The sequence below is a fragment of the Phocoena phocoena genome, chromosome 6, assembly GCF_963924675.1.
Source record: "Phocoena phocoena chromosome 6, mPhoPho1.1, whole genome shotgun sequence".
In the NCBI taxonomy this organism is placed as follows: domain Eukaryota; kingdom Metazoa; phylum Chordata; class Mammalia; order Artiodactyla; family Phocoenidae; genus Phocoena; species Phocoena phocoena.
Window position 1 is genome coordinate 106091613 of NC_089224.1, and position 16987 is coordinate 106108599.

Sequence of the window (16987 nt, forward strand, 5' to 3'; positions counted from 1 at the left end):
CATATTTAAAGTATACAACTCAGTAGGTTTGGGGGATAAGTATCCATCCCTGAAACCATCACCACAATCAGGGTCAAAAACATATCCATCACCTCCCAGACTTTCCTCCCACCCTCTTTTATTATTATTATTATTTGCATGTGTGTGTGGTAAGAACACTTAACATAAGATCTACCCTCTTCGCAAAGTTTAAGTATACAGTAGTATCATTAGCTGTAGGCACTGTGCTGTAGAGACAGAACTTATTCATAACTGAAACTGTGCCCTGTGACCATCCACTCCACTGCCCCCTGACCCCACCCCCTGGCAACCACCATCCTACTCTGCTTCCATGAGTTTGACTATGTTAGATTCCACGTATAAGTGAGCTCATATAGTATTTGTCCTTCTGTGCTGGCTGAGGGGTTTAAGCAGGGAAATAAGGGGTTCAGTGGGCACAGGGAAGGGATTCAGAGATGGTGCAATTTCCCCAAGGACAGGACCTGTCTGTCTGGTTCACTCTCTACCCCAAGTGCCTGGAACAGAGCTGGCCCAGACTACAGGTGTTTAGTAACAGTTTGTTGAAGGAACAAATGACTGCGTGTCTGCAGTTGGCATTAGGTGGTCACAGGGCCCCACCTAAGTAGGGGTGTGAATCCCAGACACACCCAGGAAGGCAGGTCCACGTAGGGTGATAAGAAGAGAACACCTGGGGCAGCAGGCTTGTGAGGCAGGCAGATGTCAGGGAGCACCTGAGGCCCGGGCAGGGGATGGCTCATGCCACCTTGTCCAGCGTGGAGGCCCAGCAGTTTGGGGGCCAGTGGAAGCCATTCAGCCGGGGCTCAGAAAGAGCCAAGTTCCTTGTGAAGTCATGCCCACTGTTCACCCAGGGCTGAGGTGCCCAGACCTGCTCACAGCATACATTTCTGTGTGGCTTGTCACTCAGTATGTTTTCAGGCAAAGCCCAAGGGTCCCGGGCTGACCGGAGCAGGGTCCCCGACAGGACACAGGTCAGAGGTGTGAGTGGCTGAGGTCAGGGTTTGATTGTTGACTACGAAGGAGCCAGAAATTTGGTTTCATTTCATTTTCCAGCTCCAAATAATTGAGATTGGCTTCCTTGGGGTATGTATTGAGAAGGGTTCCACGGCCACATGTAGGCTCGGTGGGAAGGAATGCTGTGATCCATTAGTGACGCCTGCCATGGCTATGGGTGCAGGCAATGGTAGAACGTGTTGTATATTTATTTCCTTGATAAGGTAGGTTCAGAAACTGGGTGCTGCACTGAGGTCAGGAGCCAGGTAGAAACAGAAGTCCAGAACCAGCAAGTGGCTGAGGTCAGGAATTAGCTAAAGATTAAAGTTGGGTACCAGATTGTGGAATGATGTCAGGAACCAGAGAACTGCCAAAGTCAGAAGAAGATGGTGATTGACGTCAAAAGCCAGCAGTGGGATGGTGTCCTGGGGCCCCATCTAGGCTCTGGGAGCAGAGCGTTCTGATATTTGGCACGTCTGCGATGACACGTGCAGGGAACTGTTGTCATGCAGGCCACTGATCTGACATCCCTCAGCCTGGAATATTCACCGTCTCTCTTTCACCTGGTCACTTCACCTGATGCCCTATATATTTTTTTTATAAGAGCTTTTTAGGTATATAATTCACACACCAAACAATTCCCCTACTTAAAGTATAAAATTCAACGTTTTTGAGTATATTCAAAGGGTTGTATGACCATTACCACAATCAATTTTAGAAGATTTTCATTACCTCAAAAACAAACTCTGTGCCTATTAGCCCCACTAACCCCCTCAGCCCTTGGCAACCACTAATTTACTTTCTGTCTCCATGGATTGGCTATTTTGAACATTTCACGTAAATGGAATCATATAATATGTGGCCTTCTGCAACTGGGTTTTTTCACTGTGTAATGTTTTCAAGGTTCATCCATGTTGTCACATGTATCCGAACTTCATTCCTTTTTATTGTTGAATAATATTCCATTACCTGTATATATCATATTTTGTTTATCCACTCCTCAGTTTGATGGACATTTGGATTTGTCCACTTTTTGGTTGTTATGAATGGATATGCTATGAACACTCATGCACAGACTTTTGTGTGTGGACGTGTGTTTTCACTTCTCTGCGGCATATACTTAGGTGTATAATTGCTGGGTCATATGGTAATCCCGTGTTTAACCATTTGAGGAACTGCCAGAGGCTGCACCATTTTGCATCCCCATCAACAGTGTATGAGGGCTCCAGTTTTTCCACAACCTCGCCAATACTTGTTATTATCTGTCTTTTTGATTATAGCCTATGTGGGTGTGAAGTTGCATCTCATTGTGGTTTTGATTTGCATTTCCCTAATGGTTAAAAAGGTCGAGCATTTTTTCATGTGCTTATTGGCCATTTGTATATTTTCTCTGGAGAAATGGCTACTCAGCTTTTTTGTCCAGTTTAAAGGTGGGTTATTTGCCTTTGTATTGTTGAATTGTAAGGGTTCTTTATTCTGGATATTAGACCCTTATCAGATACAGGGTTTGCAAATATTTTTTCTCATTCTGAGGTTGCCTTTCACTTTCTTGATAGTATATTTTGAAGCCCAAAAGTTATTTCTTCCTCCCTCCCTCCCTCCCTCCCGTCCTTCATTCCTTCTTCTCTTTTTCTTTCTTTCTTCCTTCTAGTTTCCTTGCCACTACAGCTACCACCAGGGGTGTCAACCAGCACCCATAATTCCAGGAAGCAAACAGACGGCTTTTCGCACAGCCTGTGCTAGCTACTGTATCACTATGACCAATGGAGAGAAAAGCTATTGATATTAACCACATTGCTCTAAGGAAGTTGCTAGAAACATCCTGTTGATCATGGTACCTAGAGCAGAAACTACTCAGAAACCACCTCTCAAAGGTTGTCCTTAAAATATAATGTCTTCCTTATCTATTTTAAATTGGTTACTCTGCTTTCGGTGTCATATCTAAGAAGCCATTGCCTGATCCAAGATTTACACCTATGTTTTTCTTCTAAGAGTTTTACAGTCTTAACTCTTCTGTTTAGGTGTTTGACCCATTTTGAATTAATTTTTGCATATGATGTGAGATAGGGGTCCACCTTCATTCTTTTGCACGTGGATATCCACACTGTCAGCACCATTTATGGAAAAGAATATTCTTCCCCCATTGAGTTGTGTTGGTACCATTGTTGAATACCAATTAACTTTAAATGTGAGGTCTTTTTTTTCTTGACTCTCAATTCTATTCCATTGATCGTATGTCTAACCTCACACTAGTACCATACAGTGTTGATTCCTGTAACTTTGTCATGTGTTGAAATCAGAAAGTGTGAGTCCTTCAACTTGGTTCTTCTTTTTCAAGATTGTTTTGACTATACTTTCTCCCTTGCATTTCCACACGAATTTTAGGATCTACTTGCCCATTCTGCCAGAATGGCAGCTGGAATTTTGTTAAAGATTGCATTTAATATGTAGATCAATTTGGAGGATATTGCCATTTTAATAATATTGTCTTTCAGTCCATGAACATAGGCTGTCTTTTCATTTATTTATGTCTTCTTTAATTTCTTTAAAAAATGTTTTATAATTTTCAGAGTATTACACTTCTTTTGTTAAATTTACTGCTAAGTATTTTATTCTTTTTGATGCTATTGTAAATGGAATTTTCTTAATTTCGTTTTTTGTTTGTTCATTGCTAATGTATAGAAATACAGTTGATTTCTGTATATTGATCTTATATCTTGCAACCTTGCTCAACTTTTTATTAGCCCTAATAGTTTTTTTGTAGATTCCTTAAAATTATCTATATGCTAGATCATATCATCTACATCTAGAGATAGTTTTATTTCTTTCTTTCCAATATGGATGCTTTTTATTTCTTGCCTGATTGCTCTGGCTAGAACTTCCGATTCAATGTTGAATAAAGTAGGGAGAGAAGACATTCTTATCTTGTTCCTGATTTTAGGGGGATGGGGAGGGGTGCTGGGTGGCTGTTGGGGAGGCTGTGAGGGGAGCAGGTTTAGGGGAAAGGGAAAGAGGACCAGAGGGATGGCCAAGGAAGGCCATGAGGCAGCTGGCAACAGGTCAGGATTTGGAAGATGGCAGCTCCTGGGTGGTAACTGCACCCTAGGAGAGGATCCACTGCCCACAACAGTGTGTGCCCTGGGAGGGCCCTGGGGAAGGACTGCCTGGGGGAACGATGTATCCTGCCCTCCCCATCCATGACTTTTCTCTTCAAGCCAGAGCCTCTCTCCTCCTCCAGGAGGGCAGTTCTATGAGGTCTATGAGGCTACCAGATCATCCTCCCAGTGCGGGGTCAGGGCATGAGAAAGATCTGTTTGCTGGGACTGGGGAGGAGACTGGTGGAGCCAGAGGTGGTGGATGCAGGGGGGAGTGGGGGACAGTGCTCAGAACTGGACATTCATGCATTCATTTGTTCAACAAACATGGATTTAGCCTCTACTCTGTGCCACGTTGACCTAGGTTCAAAACAGAAGGGTGATAGTCAATGACAATAGACACAGGGAATAAGTATATTACACAGTTCCTTGGGGATTCCTTAAGGATGGTAGAAATGCCCTATTCCTAAAGATGGCAGCCAGCCCCTCCCTTGTGGTCCCTCCTCCATCCTCCTACCCTTTTCCTGCCACTCTTTCCCCATCACCCTTCTTCCTCCCTTCTTCTTGGGAAATCACCCCTCTGCCCCCTGCAGTGCCCATCTTCCGGGTGCCCACTGAGAAAGCACAAGGATGGCCACTTGGCTGGTGCATAGGCTCATTCTGTCCCTGGATGGGCACAGTGCTGAGGGCGTGCTGAGCACGGGCCATCTCTGTTGCCATGATGCAGGGGCTGCTCCCTTTGTGCCCCACTTTTTGCCACGCACAGTCACCTGAGGGACTTTCAAGGGCTTAGAAAGGCCCTGCCCTGCACTGAGGACTCCCCAGGGCACGGGGGTGGGGACAGGAGCAGCGGCATCCAGGTAACTCAGCTACGGTGCGGGGAGAGGCAGGTGGGGCTGGGCTCTTCCCTACAAGTTGCCTTGCACGTGCGAGGAATGCACACGCATGCCCGCTCCTTCAGGGGCCTGCAGGCCTCTGGATTTGTGCATGAGTGTGTATGTGCCTGCGTGTACGTGTACATCCATCTGCAAGTGCACGTGTGTACACAGGTTCGTGGCGTGTGCGTGAGTTATGTGTGCGTGCTGGTTCGTGGGTGCGCAGGCCTCTGAATTTGCGTACATGTGCCTGCGTGTGCATGTGTGTGTGTGTGTGCGTGCCTGTCCATGGCTGCAAGAGGATGCGTGTTTTTTACCTGTGCCTGCACCATGCATACCTGTTTGTGGTCTTGTACGTGGCTGTTCACCCGTGTACACGGGAGTCAGCACACATGTGGCAGAGACCCATGAGTCAAGTCTGAAATTTTAGGATGTTCTGGGTCAGATTTTCCCTGGTAACAAGTGTGCCTGAGGTAGCAGATTAGGGAGTAAAGTGTGGGGAGAAGCCGGACCACAAAGGATTCTGTGCGTGTGTAGGTGTGTGTGTGCACTTGTGTGGCCAGAGGACGGGGTGTGTGTCCCACGCTGTTGTAATCGAGCTTTTGCAATACTCTGGTCCCTGCCCTCTGCCCCCTGCGCCCGCTATGGCAACCGCAGCCCACTCGTGCTTCCAGGCAAGGCTTCCACCCTGAGGAAGGCGGAGGGGGACACCTCACCCCTCCTGCCTCCATCTCGAGGGTACCCTGGTTTTCAGCTGTGACTCCCCGCAGTGGCTTCCTCCTCTTCTTCACCTCACCCCCCAGCCCAGTCTGGGGAGGGGTGCAGCGGCGGATGTGTATGCTGAGCAGTGGGGAGGGAGGGGATGTAGGACGCATCGGGCAGGGCGGTGGCAGCTGCGGGGACTTGAGAAAAGCCAGAGAGTGTCCCCCGCGGAGCTGGGGACCCCTTTTGGGCTGGAGTTTTGGGTGGGAGGGGCTGGTGAGGATGGGGGCAGTTAGCGCGGGGGGTGGGAGGGAAGAGCGGGGAGGCCTGGGTAGCAGGAGCCACAAGGCCCGGTGCACCGTGAGACTTGTGTTCGCGCACCTGTTCCTCACAGCTGCCTCCAATTAACATATGAGGCAAGTCAGGCACGTGGGGCTTCACCCAGCTGGTCAGCCCAGAGCAGAACTGCCAGGCCACAGAGCCAGGGCTGGGCCACCCCAGCTGAGGGGGCAGGATTTTCCCCATGCTCAGAGGTGAGGTCCTGGCCTGGCAGGCTAGGGTGAGGGCGGGGTTGCCCCTTCAGAGCAGGGGTGGTGCCCAGAGGCAGAGCAGCAGAGGCTCTGGATGGGAGGGGACTTGACCTGCCCGGGTAGCGATGGACATCCACACGGTGGCCAGTGGGAGGGACCTGAGTGGACAGGCTTCCAAGCCCATACGAGACACCCTCTGGGGACGCCCAGAAAGACCTGGGGTGTCTTTGGGGGTTGGTGAGATTCTGCAACATGCAGGTGGGGCAGGGAACCAGCAAGAATCTTGTACTGTTGCTCCTGTGGACTCATTTATGTACACAAGCAGGGGTGCCGGGGCATTTGGGGTTCCTCTCTGAAGCCGGAGGGCAGTGTTTAAACTGCCAAGGCAGGCTGCAGTCAGCGCAGGGCCCTGAGGAGCTTGGCGCTGGGTTCAAATTCCAGCTCTCCTGGAATTCCAGTGAGTGTGGCTCACTGCCCCCAGGCTCGATTTCCACATCTGTACAATGGGGCTAATGATACCGTCTCCCCTATAGGAGAAGCCTTAATGAGATAACTGGCTCAAAGTGCCCATCAGCACAGGGCCTGCCCTGTGAGGATGGACAAGCCTGGGGCCCCTGTCGAGTGGACACTTCTCCCTTCACACCAACCTCTAGGCCAGAGGTGTCACCCTGTAATTATCTTTCAGGGCACAGACCCCCATGGTATTTCTGGTGGTTTTATGAATCTGGGAGATCAGCTCCTCTAAAAAGAAACTCGTCCTCCCTGGCCCGGGAAGGGACAGGGTGCCAGGGCCAGCTGCATGCTGAAGAGGCCACGAGCAATGCTTTATGGGGCCTGTAAAAGCTGCTGACCCCGCTCCTGGACTTAATGAGATGAGCAGGGACCTGGCAGCTCCAATAACCGGCAGCTCCAGCTGAGCCCAGCTCATCCGACAGGGGGCAGGGACAGGCCTCATCTCTGCCTGAGACCCGGGCAGGTCTGGTGAGGGGCGCAGAGGAGGGGCAAGGAGGCTTACTCCCCACATGCCTGGGCGCAGGAGGGCTGGACGCAGACCCAGAGCCCTCCCTGCTCAGGTAGGGCAGCGTGAGGCAGAATCAGACAAACCAGGGCCCATGGGCTCTTGGACGAGCTGCTTCCAGTCCTGGGCCTGTTTTCTCATCTGTGTAGCAGGGATCAGAATCCACACCTGCAGGTTGTCCTGAGGTTCGAGAAGAAGAATGAGAAAGAGAGCCTGGCGCCAGAGCGAGGGCCTCAGTGGAGCACTGATGGCTCAGATCCCCAGGGCGGCCCCCGCTTGGTCCCTCAGCCGAGGTTCATTTGGGGTTTGGGCCTCACCTCCCCAAAACGGGCTGGGCCCAGGGTGCCGGAGTCGGGGGACCAGCAGAGGCTGCCCTGCTTGTGTCCTAAAGAGCAGAGAGGAATGTGGGGGTGGGGACGGCAGACGGTCCCCAGGGCCGTGCCCCGGGCCACGCTCAGACCACGTGCCCACCACCTGCGTAGGCTGGGGGGCACCACTCTGGGGACCTCTCTGTCGGGCTGGTCGGTCAGGGCAGGACATGGTCCTTCCCTCATCTGCTCAGCCATGCTCATCCGCCTGTCCAGGGACCTCCTTCAGCAGACGTCCCTTAGCACTTCCTCAGGGACAGCACCTTACATTCCGTGTTTTTTTTCCAGTCTTTACGACAACCTGTACGGAACAGTTGATCTACCTTTTTCACAGATGAGGAAACTGAGGTCAGAGGGGCCAAGCCCCTTGACTTTGAGTTGATGCAGAATTCCACCCCATGGGGCTCCAGAGCCTTTTCAGGGCCCCTGTGTCCTTGGTGCCCCCTGCAGGTTGGGGTTGGAATAGTAAGGGAAGTGGGGGGACTCCCCAAGCATTAGGCATCTGCCTTGCTGGCTCTGTCATCCATATAACTCAGCCTGCCTCAGCTTCCCTGCCCAGCACTCTGGGTCTCCGTGGCGGCCAGATTCTGCTCTAAATCTGACTTTTAATTTCTGCCCACTCTCTGTGCCTCTCTGTGCCCCCCTCCTCCCCGACAGAAGCCTCGGCTGGCTGTACCCTCAGGCCCAGTAAGGTGATGAGAGCTATGGGAGAGCCTGGGCTCAGATCCTCCTAGCCACGCGATCTTGGGCAAGTCCCCTTTCCCCTCTGGCCTTTGTTTTCTAAACAGAGAGGCCAAGTGAGGGTGTCCATGGCGGGAAGCCTATGGGGCCTGGGGTGGAGGTGAGCACGTAAAGGACCCTCCCCCCCCAGACTCCTCCCCCGCTCTCCCCACCTCGTGGTTTCAGCTGCTCCTTCGCCACTAACTTTCTCTAAGTCTTTTTAAATCAAAGTCTGAACTGTCATCAGACCAATGCATCGCCTTAAGATGGTGGACGAGACCCCACCTTTCGCGGGCTGGCTCTCCTCTCTCCTGCTCCCCCAGCTCTGCTTCTGAGGCGACAGTCCCTCACTTCCCACAGGGTGTGTGGGAGGATCTAGTGAGATGCAGAAAAGCCCCTATCACAGGGCCTGGCATATAGTAGGCCCTCAGCCCAGGGGAGTTCTCTTGCTGTGACCCTGGCCCAGGCTCCCCACCGCAGGGGGCCCCCAGCTTTGGGTGGGGCTGCCATTCCTGGGGGAGGGGTGGGCTCCATGATTCCACAGCAGCCTATCTGCCAGGCAGCTAGATCTGCCCTCTGGTGGGATCTGCTTAGGAACCTGGCTGATCCTTTCTTTGTCCTTTTCTTTGTGGGGACATGGCCTCAGGGGATATCTGTGTGTGCCTTTGGGGAGGCAGCAGTGGGGACAGCTAGTCTCGGGGCCCTCCCCTGCCCTCTCCCAGGGCTCCGGTCGCTCACCCCCCAGCCCTCTGATCTCCCCCAGAAGGGACACGGACAATCTAGGACACATCTAGTAGGACTGAGGACCTCCTGTGAGCTCAGTGGTTAGAGCTCAGCTTCTGGTGCCAGGTTGGCCTGGGTTCAAATCCCAGCACCTGTTTCCAAGCTGTGTGATCTTGGGCAACTTGTTTAAGCTCTCTGTGCCTCACACATCTGAAATCTGCTCCACACTGGTGAGGCATGTGCCCCACTGTCCCCACCCAGCACGCAAGGAAATGGCGCTCTGAGTGCCTGATTCCAGAGGCCTCTGTTTGCCTGCTCCACCCTGGCGTCCTAACAAGAGGCCAGAGGGTCCTGTGAGGGAAGGGGTCTCTTACCTGCTGGGAGGTACACCAGGCAGGGCCATGGCGGGGTGGGGTCCAGTCTGGCCGTCCCTTAAAGACCTGGTGAGCCCTGGCCTCACCAGAGACCCAACTGGATGAGAACTCCAATTAAAGGTAATTCCCCTTTTTCCTACCTTGAAATTCCTATTGATTTCCTCCCTAAATAGAAATTCCCATTGATTCCTTGTCTGTTCAGATTAGTGTCCTTGGCTGTGGCCTTCGGTGCATAATATCCCCCCGCTTCCACCCAGGCGCAAATAACTCTCCCCAAGGTGACCCTGCCACCACCTCTGGGCTGGGGCCTGTAGCTCCCCAGCTGGGGTGGGGGACAGTGGGTGCGCAGAGGACCTGGGCAGGGCTCTGGCCTCCCTCGGACAGCCCATCACCCTACTTCTGCCCTAAATGGGGTGAGGAGGGGCGTACAGACGGAGACGTCACTAGACTTGGACGTGGAACCACCTTGTCGGACCTGCCTCTGCCTACGAACCGTTAGTGCATTGCTCCGTGGAGACCCACAGAGGCCTCAGTGCCAGGAAGCAGCCTCCCACGTGGTCCAGCTAGGCAGCCCTCCCCTCCCACAGGCTCCTGTGCTTGGACTGGCTCACAAGAGCTGGTCGTTAAATTTTCAGCTTTGGGAGCTGGTTGATGTCACACTGGTAGCTTGAAATCAGCCGTGGTGGGAGAATTTATACCATGTAAATAGGCAAATGCTACAACTCAGGGCCTCTCTCCTCTCCCCTAACCCAGTTGTAAAAGAGAGACAATCGTTAAGCTTTACCAGCACACCACTGCCCCAAGCTCTGTCGCCTGCCTCTCATTCCCATCCAGGAGCACTGGGTGGCTTTAGCTTTCTGAACGCAGCGGTCTCTTTCACAGCTCCCTGCCTTTGCCCGTGCTGTTCCCTCTGCCTGGAATGTCCTCCCCATCCTCTCCTCCATGGTGAAATTCTTGATGACTCAGCTCAGCTTCCTTCCCCGTCGTGTCCCTCCCCACGCCCTGGGTTGGGCACGGGGGTTCAACAATAAAGAAGACAGGCAGGTCCCTGTCCTTATGGAGCTTCCAGTTGGGGGCCCGGCCTCAGAGCCAGCTGGGTCACCCAGGAGCTGGGTGGGCTTGGACAGGCCACCTGTGCTCCTGCAGCCTTCAGTGACCTCTCTGTGGGTCAGAACAATCCAAATCGTGGCCTCGGGAGCAGGACTGAGCCTGGTGTGGGCTGGCGTCAGCTGGCTGGATGCTCTCATCCCCAGGAGGAGGTACTGATGCTATCCTCATTTTGCCAGGAGGAAGGTGAGGCAAGGAGAGACAAAGGAACATTCCTGACTCAGGTCGCCCTGCTGGTAAGGGGAGGGGAGCTGGGATTTGAGCCTGCCATGTACCCACCACGTCGGCAGGGATGAAGCCCACCCTGTGTGCAGGCGGGCAGCCAGTTCTCCTCTGGCTCGCACGGCCCGTCTGGGTTAGAACGCCCAGGTCCAGCATCCCTCTCCCACCAGTCTGGGACTTACTCCAGGTGGGGGTCTGGGTCTGATTCTCCTTTGTCCCCAGTGTCCAGCCCAGGGCCTGGTACTGGGGTGGCACGAGGAAGAATCTGAGAAGTGGCTTCTGATAGGGTGAGCAGCAGGCACACGGGGCCTCCCCACACCCCACTCCGGCACCCAAGCCAGCCCCCCAGGTCTTCAGTGGAGGGAGGAGGGGGGAGGAGGTGTCAGTCGGCTCACCACCCCCAACCCCCTCTTAGTCCTATCTGGGTGGACTCTGCCTCATGCAGTAACTACCACCTACCTCTGTTTCCCTACTTGACCTCCTTCCACTAGAAATGGAACCTGGAACTGACCCCAGCTTATACTGGCTGGAGGTAAAAGGAAAGGAAGGAGAGATTTCTGATAACAAAGAACGTTTCCTTCCTGCCTGCCTAATGTGTGTTTGAATTTTGACGTTTGAGGTTTCCCCGTTAGCCCTGTCATGTGAGGACTGCTAAACCCACGAGGTCCACCTGGACCATCAGACCAGGGAACTGGCATGGCCAAGGTCACGTGGAGAGTAATTTCCCGGGCTGGGCTTTGAGTCAGGCCTGCCCGACACTGGCCTCTGCATTACCAGCATCCTGTAATGGCAAAGGCAAAAGCCCTGGGGTCCCCGAGACCCGAGTTCAAAACCCAGCGCTGCTTCCTGTAGATCCACTGTGTGATTGAGGCAGGTGACATCGCTTCTCTGAGCCTCCGTGTCCTCAGACCCCTCCCTGGCCTGGGGCCAGAAGCCAGTGAGATCCAGCTGTGAGCCCCTTAGAGCTGTACATTGCCCAACATAAGGGCAGGATGGCTGTGCTTAACTGCTTTTCCTGGTACCATCCAGACCCTGGCTGGTCCCTCCAACCACTGAGTTCTGGCCATAGATGGGCTGACCTCCTAGAAGCCCGGAACTTCAGGTCTCACCCGCCCCCACCACGTGGTCCAGCCTCACACTTGGACCCTCTCAGCCCTGGGCAGACCTCTGTCCAGACCAACTGTGACCTAAGAAGGTTCTAAATTGGACTCTCTGTTGGAGCAGTCCCCTGGTCCCTCCCACTGTTCTGCTGATGGCTCGGGATTCCAGGGCCTCCTCCCTGTGGGACTTCGAGCCTCAGTTCTCTCTCTGTGAAATGGGAATGATAGTACCCACCGGGCTCACACTCATGGCCTGGGGAAGGCAGTGAGGGTGGGGCAGAGTGCTCGGCAGAGGGGGTGCCACAGCCATTGGGACCCGAGGAGCAGGTCCTTGGGGCAAGGTATCTTAATGACTATATTAAGAGCTGACGTTTATGGAGCCTTGCGGCTTTTGCATGCGTGGTTTCACCACATCCTCTGGCAACCCTATGTGGCTGCTCCTATTAATATCCACAGACACAGTTGCTAAGGGGCAGGGGTGGGGATTGGTGACTGGACGTTCTACCCCAGAGCCCCTGCTCTCACCACTACACACACCTCCCCCAAAGCTTCCCCTGTCTTCCCGGAAAACCCAATTCTCTATCTGACGTGCAGACATTTTTGTGATGCGTATAACCTGATTATTTCCTGATTAGTCACTCGCCACCGCTAATTCCCTCTTCTCACTGATCCCAGCTCCTCCGGAAGGGTGCTTCCCCCTCCCTCTGTAGCGGCCACCCTGGTGCTGATGGGCACCTCTGAGAGTGGCCTGCAGGGATCCGGCTGAACTTGCTGTAGTTCAGCTGGCCACAGGAGGGCAGGTCGTGTGGGTGGCAGAGGCCGTGGCATGTGCGGGCCTGGTGTGGGGGGCATCCTCATTTTACTTGGTAAGCTGTTGACCCATCTGGCAGCGTCAAGGGAACCGCCCCCAAGTAGTCATCCATTCTCTCAAAAGATAGTGATGGAGCACCTACAGGGGGCCAGGCCTCACGCAGTGCGTTGCCCTAAGAAAAGGCCGCGTGTCTAAAGATTTGTGCGTGTGTCTGTATACAGAGTGTATTTATAGCCATTCATTCATTGACTCATTCGTGGAGCACGTACTATGTGCGCTGAACTAGATAGACAGATCCCTGCCGTCACAGAGCATCTCTTCAGGTAGGGCAGACAGACAATAAACAAACACCTCGGCAGGTCAATTCAGAAAGTCTCCAGGGCCACGGGCAAGTGACTGGGGAGTCAGGGATGGCTCCTTTGAGAGGTGTCCTTTGAGCTGAGGAGTCGGCACTGCGGAGATTTGGGGGGAAAGCATTCTAGGAGGAGGGAACAGCTAGTGCAAAGGCCCTGAGGTGGGAATGAACTTGGTTGAATTCAAGGACAGGAAGGTCAGTGTCTGGAGGGTGAGGGCCCCATTTGTGGGAACAAAGCAGAAGTTTAGGTGCAGCTGCTAAGATTGTGCATTCTGGAGTTAGGCCTTAAGGGTTTATGGGCTCAGAAGAGGCTGGCGTCCAGCGAGCCTGGGTCAGACTTACCCTTCAGCTGCACCTGCCGGAATCGCCTGCTTAGCTTCCCTGGCCTCCTCTCCTCCTCCTCCGCTTTCTCCTGTCCCCTGCGGCCAGGCCAGGCCAGGCCCCAACCGGAGGCCAAAGCTCTCAGCCTGGGTCAAGGCCACCTCCTCCCAGCGCGTCCCGCCATCCCTGTGATAGGCTGACAATGTGGCTTTTAGAGCAAAAAAAGCTCAGAACGGCAGCAAGGTATGTGCCTTCAAACAAAGCAGCTTGTTACACTTAGCCCCCAATAAAAAAATCTTCTAAGTGCCTAATTAACAGTTTAGGTAGATATAAAAACATAATGAGAAAAACAATCTGTTTGCGGAAAAAAAAAAAGGACAAAAAAAAAAAAAAAGGAAAAATTGGCAGGGCCCGGCTGGCTGCTAATGAAGGCGCGTGTCCGTCTGTGCGGGCTCGAGTGGCCGGGAGGGCCGGCCCGATGGTCTGCTCACATGCCGCTATTGCCCCTCTGTACGTCTGAGCAATTTTAAACTTGGCAGGAAGGGAGCCGCGTGGAAATTTGCGTAAGCCTTGATAAATATTTTATGCAAATTAAAATTGAATTCTTTGCTTAGTTTAAGCAATTTCCCTGTAAGGAGTGTGTCGAGGAGAGAGATTACAACATTTGCCGGTTTGTTTATAATTTAATTTTTTTTTTTATGTTGCGGCTGGCAGTGGGGGAGATGGTAACACCTGTGAGTGTTTATAACGTCCCATCTCCTTCACAGCTGCTCCTATTCAAAACACCTCGCCGGCGTAATAATTTCATAAAATTTCATGATTTACCATCTGCTCGCGCCGGTTTGGGCTTCGGCAATAAGCTCTTGCATGGCGCCCGGCCCAGAAAGGTACAATAACTGTATATTTTAACTTAATGGTTTTTAGGGGGGCATGCAAATTTCAGCGAACAGATTGCGCCGAGGCCCGGGCTTGGAGCGGCCTCTCTGGGCCCCCGCGGCCCCTTTCCCCAGAACGCCCCTCTCCCGAGCACTACCCCCCCCCGGCTCCGCCCCCGTACCGGGGGTGGGGGGAAGGGGCGGGGGGGGGGGGGGTGAAGGTTGCCTGTGTCAAAATCGAGATATCAAACACCAAGTGTAAAAAGACAAGGTAGGAGGTACAAGAGGATTATTTTCCTTTTAGCATTTGATGTCTGTGCATTTGGGTAATTAAAATGATTACTACAACAATTAAAGCAAGTAATTAGAAACTAATTACACCAGCATTTTTTGTGATTACAGGAGCAGATGAAAATAGTGTTCAAAATTAAATTCATTGCATATTCATGGGAATGAAATTAAATACTGCTGGGTGGATGAGATAATCGGAAGAGGGAAGAGAGGAATGGCATTCTGGGGATTCGGAGAACAGACTTGCTAATGCTCCAAACAGACATTTGGTTAAATCAGTGATAATCTTTTAATGGCTTTAAAAGGAGCTAATATTTGGAAAGCAGTCAAAATTGCTGAGAGTTTGTGTTTTTCACTCTCTCCGTGATAATACATACCAGCTGTAGCACAATAGAAAACATTTAATCATTATCCACTCAAATGGAGGCACAGGAACCCGCGTCTCTCCGCCTCTCCTGGTGTCTCATGCAGGACAATAAATTAAATGAAAGAATCTTAGCGAGCTCTCTTTTCCCTCTCTCTCTCTCCCTCTTTCTCCCCTCTCTCCCCCACTATCGACCACCTTCGAGCCACTGCCTTGCCACGACTATTTAATGAGATTCCTTAGATTAAATAGATTTTCTGTTTAACTCCACACTGGTGAGATAGCATGTCAGGGACTGAATGGCTATTAACATTTAAATATTTCACAGAACAAAAAAAAAATCAGAATATGAATTTTTCATTGTTGCAGCGCTCAGTGGAGTGGCTCTCTCCCTCCCGCCCTCTCTCTGGTCCTCTCTCTCTCTCTCTTTCTCTTTCTCTGCTAGACCTAATGAAACTAAAGTAATTAGAAAGATACAAGAGGAGCACTTTGACTAGAGTGCAATGAAATTGAGCGCAGAGCCGTTATTTATATAGGCTGGGCACTGCGTAGCCGCTGCTATTTTCTCAGCCTGCCTGAGTCATAGATTATTACAAGAGATTAATAATGTAAATTTCACTGACTCTGCTGCTCTCTGAGCCTTGGCCTTCAGAAATTGATGGGCGTGCCATCCATCACCTCCTTCCATCCAGGCCTGTCCCTCCACAGGGCCCACCAGGCCCCTGTGCCCCGCCTTGCTCCCTGGTGCCTTCTCTCTGTCCCTCTCTGGCTCTGCCTCCGCCTCTGTCTTTTTGTCCCACTTTCTCTGTGTTTTTCTTCTTGTGTTTGTTTCTGAGCTCCCCCGGCGCTCTCCGTATCTGTTAAATTTCTGCCTGACTGCTTTGGGGGTGCGACCCCCAACCCCACTGCAACCTCCCAGAGCCCCGGAGTCAGGCTGTCTCAGAAAGAGTCCGTTAGCCCCCTCGCGGTCCATCTGCTGGTCAGAGGCGAAAATTGCCCCCTGCACCCGTCCGTCTCTTCCCTCTGCACGCACTATGGCCAGCCCCTTCTCCCTCTGGCCCACCCCTCCGTGTTACATCCATCTAGCCAACTGTCCACTCACCCTTTCCTTGACATTCCTCGGCCGATCTCTGTTCCTCGTGGCCCTTCCAGCCTCCACCTGCAGGAGGAAGAGCCGAGATCTCAATCCTGACCGTGAGGCCCTCTAGCTGTGTGGCTGAGCCTTCTCATCCTCACCTGCTAAATGGGGTAATGATGCCGATGTAGCAGAGCTGTTGGGCACGATGAAATTGGATACTGTACGCAGAGGGCCGGGTGCATAGTAGGGATGAAATAAGGTGAATCCCACCCTCCTTGGCTTCTTTCGTCCGTATTCACTGCCTCTTCCTCCCGGCACTGTTGTCAGCTTTGAAGTGTCCTCTTATCTCGCTGGTTTGAGGGTCCCTCGAGGCCAGGGCCCGGAGAGGGTAGAGGTGAGGTTGGGAGAAAGGGGATCCTGAGTGCAAACTCAGGTCTGCCCCACCCCGATTTCTCTTTCGCTCCAACGCTCGTGCTCCACCGTGCTCCACCGCAGGGCTGCTTGGGGTCTAGATGAAGTGCGTCGGTGGAGGGGGGACATGGGTGCATGTGGGAGCCGACTGTCGCCCGCTTAGCAGAGGGGATGACCTCACCTGCCTGGCTGGGGAATTGCATAAAAAAGTGCCCAAGTGAGGGATTCTGCGAAGCCAAGAGGGCTTGCTTTCAAAACAATTAGCACTAACATCTGCCCAAGCACCCATGCTGTTTTTGTATAATTAAAACAAGGCTCCAGAATCCCACTGGACACTCTTTAAAAACCACTCATTGTCAGCATTATTTACAACGCGGGAATGCTGGGAGGGAGGTGCCTGACACCCTTACGGCCGTCCCAAAGGAGAGGCCTGGGTCTCTTCCACGGTTGCTGTCTTCCGGGTGGGGGAGTTGGGGCTCCAGACCTCAGGCCTCAGGGAGAGGCCGCACGGGACCGGCAAGAACTGGACGAGACTGCCGACCCTCTGCCACCTTGCCTTCTTTTCCATGGGCCTTGCTGGAGATAGGGTTGAGTTGGGGTGGGGAGGGAAGAGGGCGGGAGAGGGGGGAGTCCTGT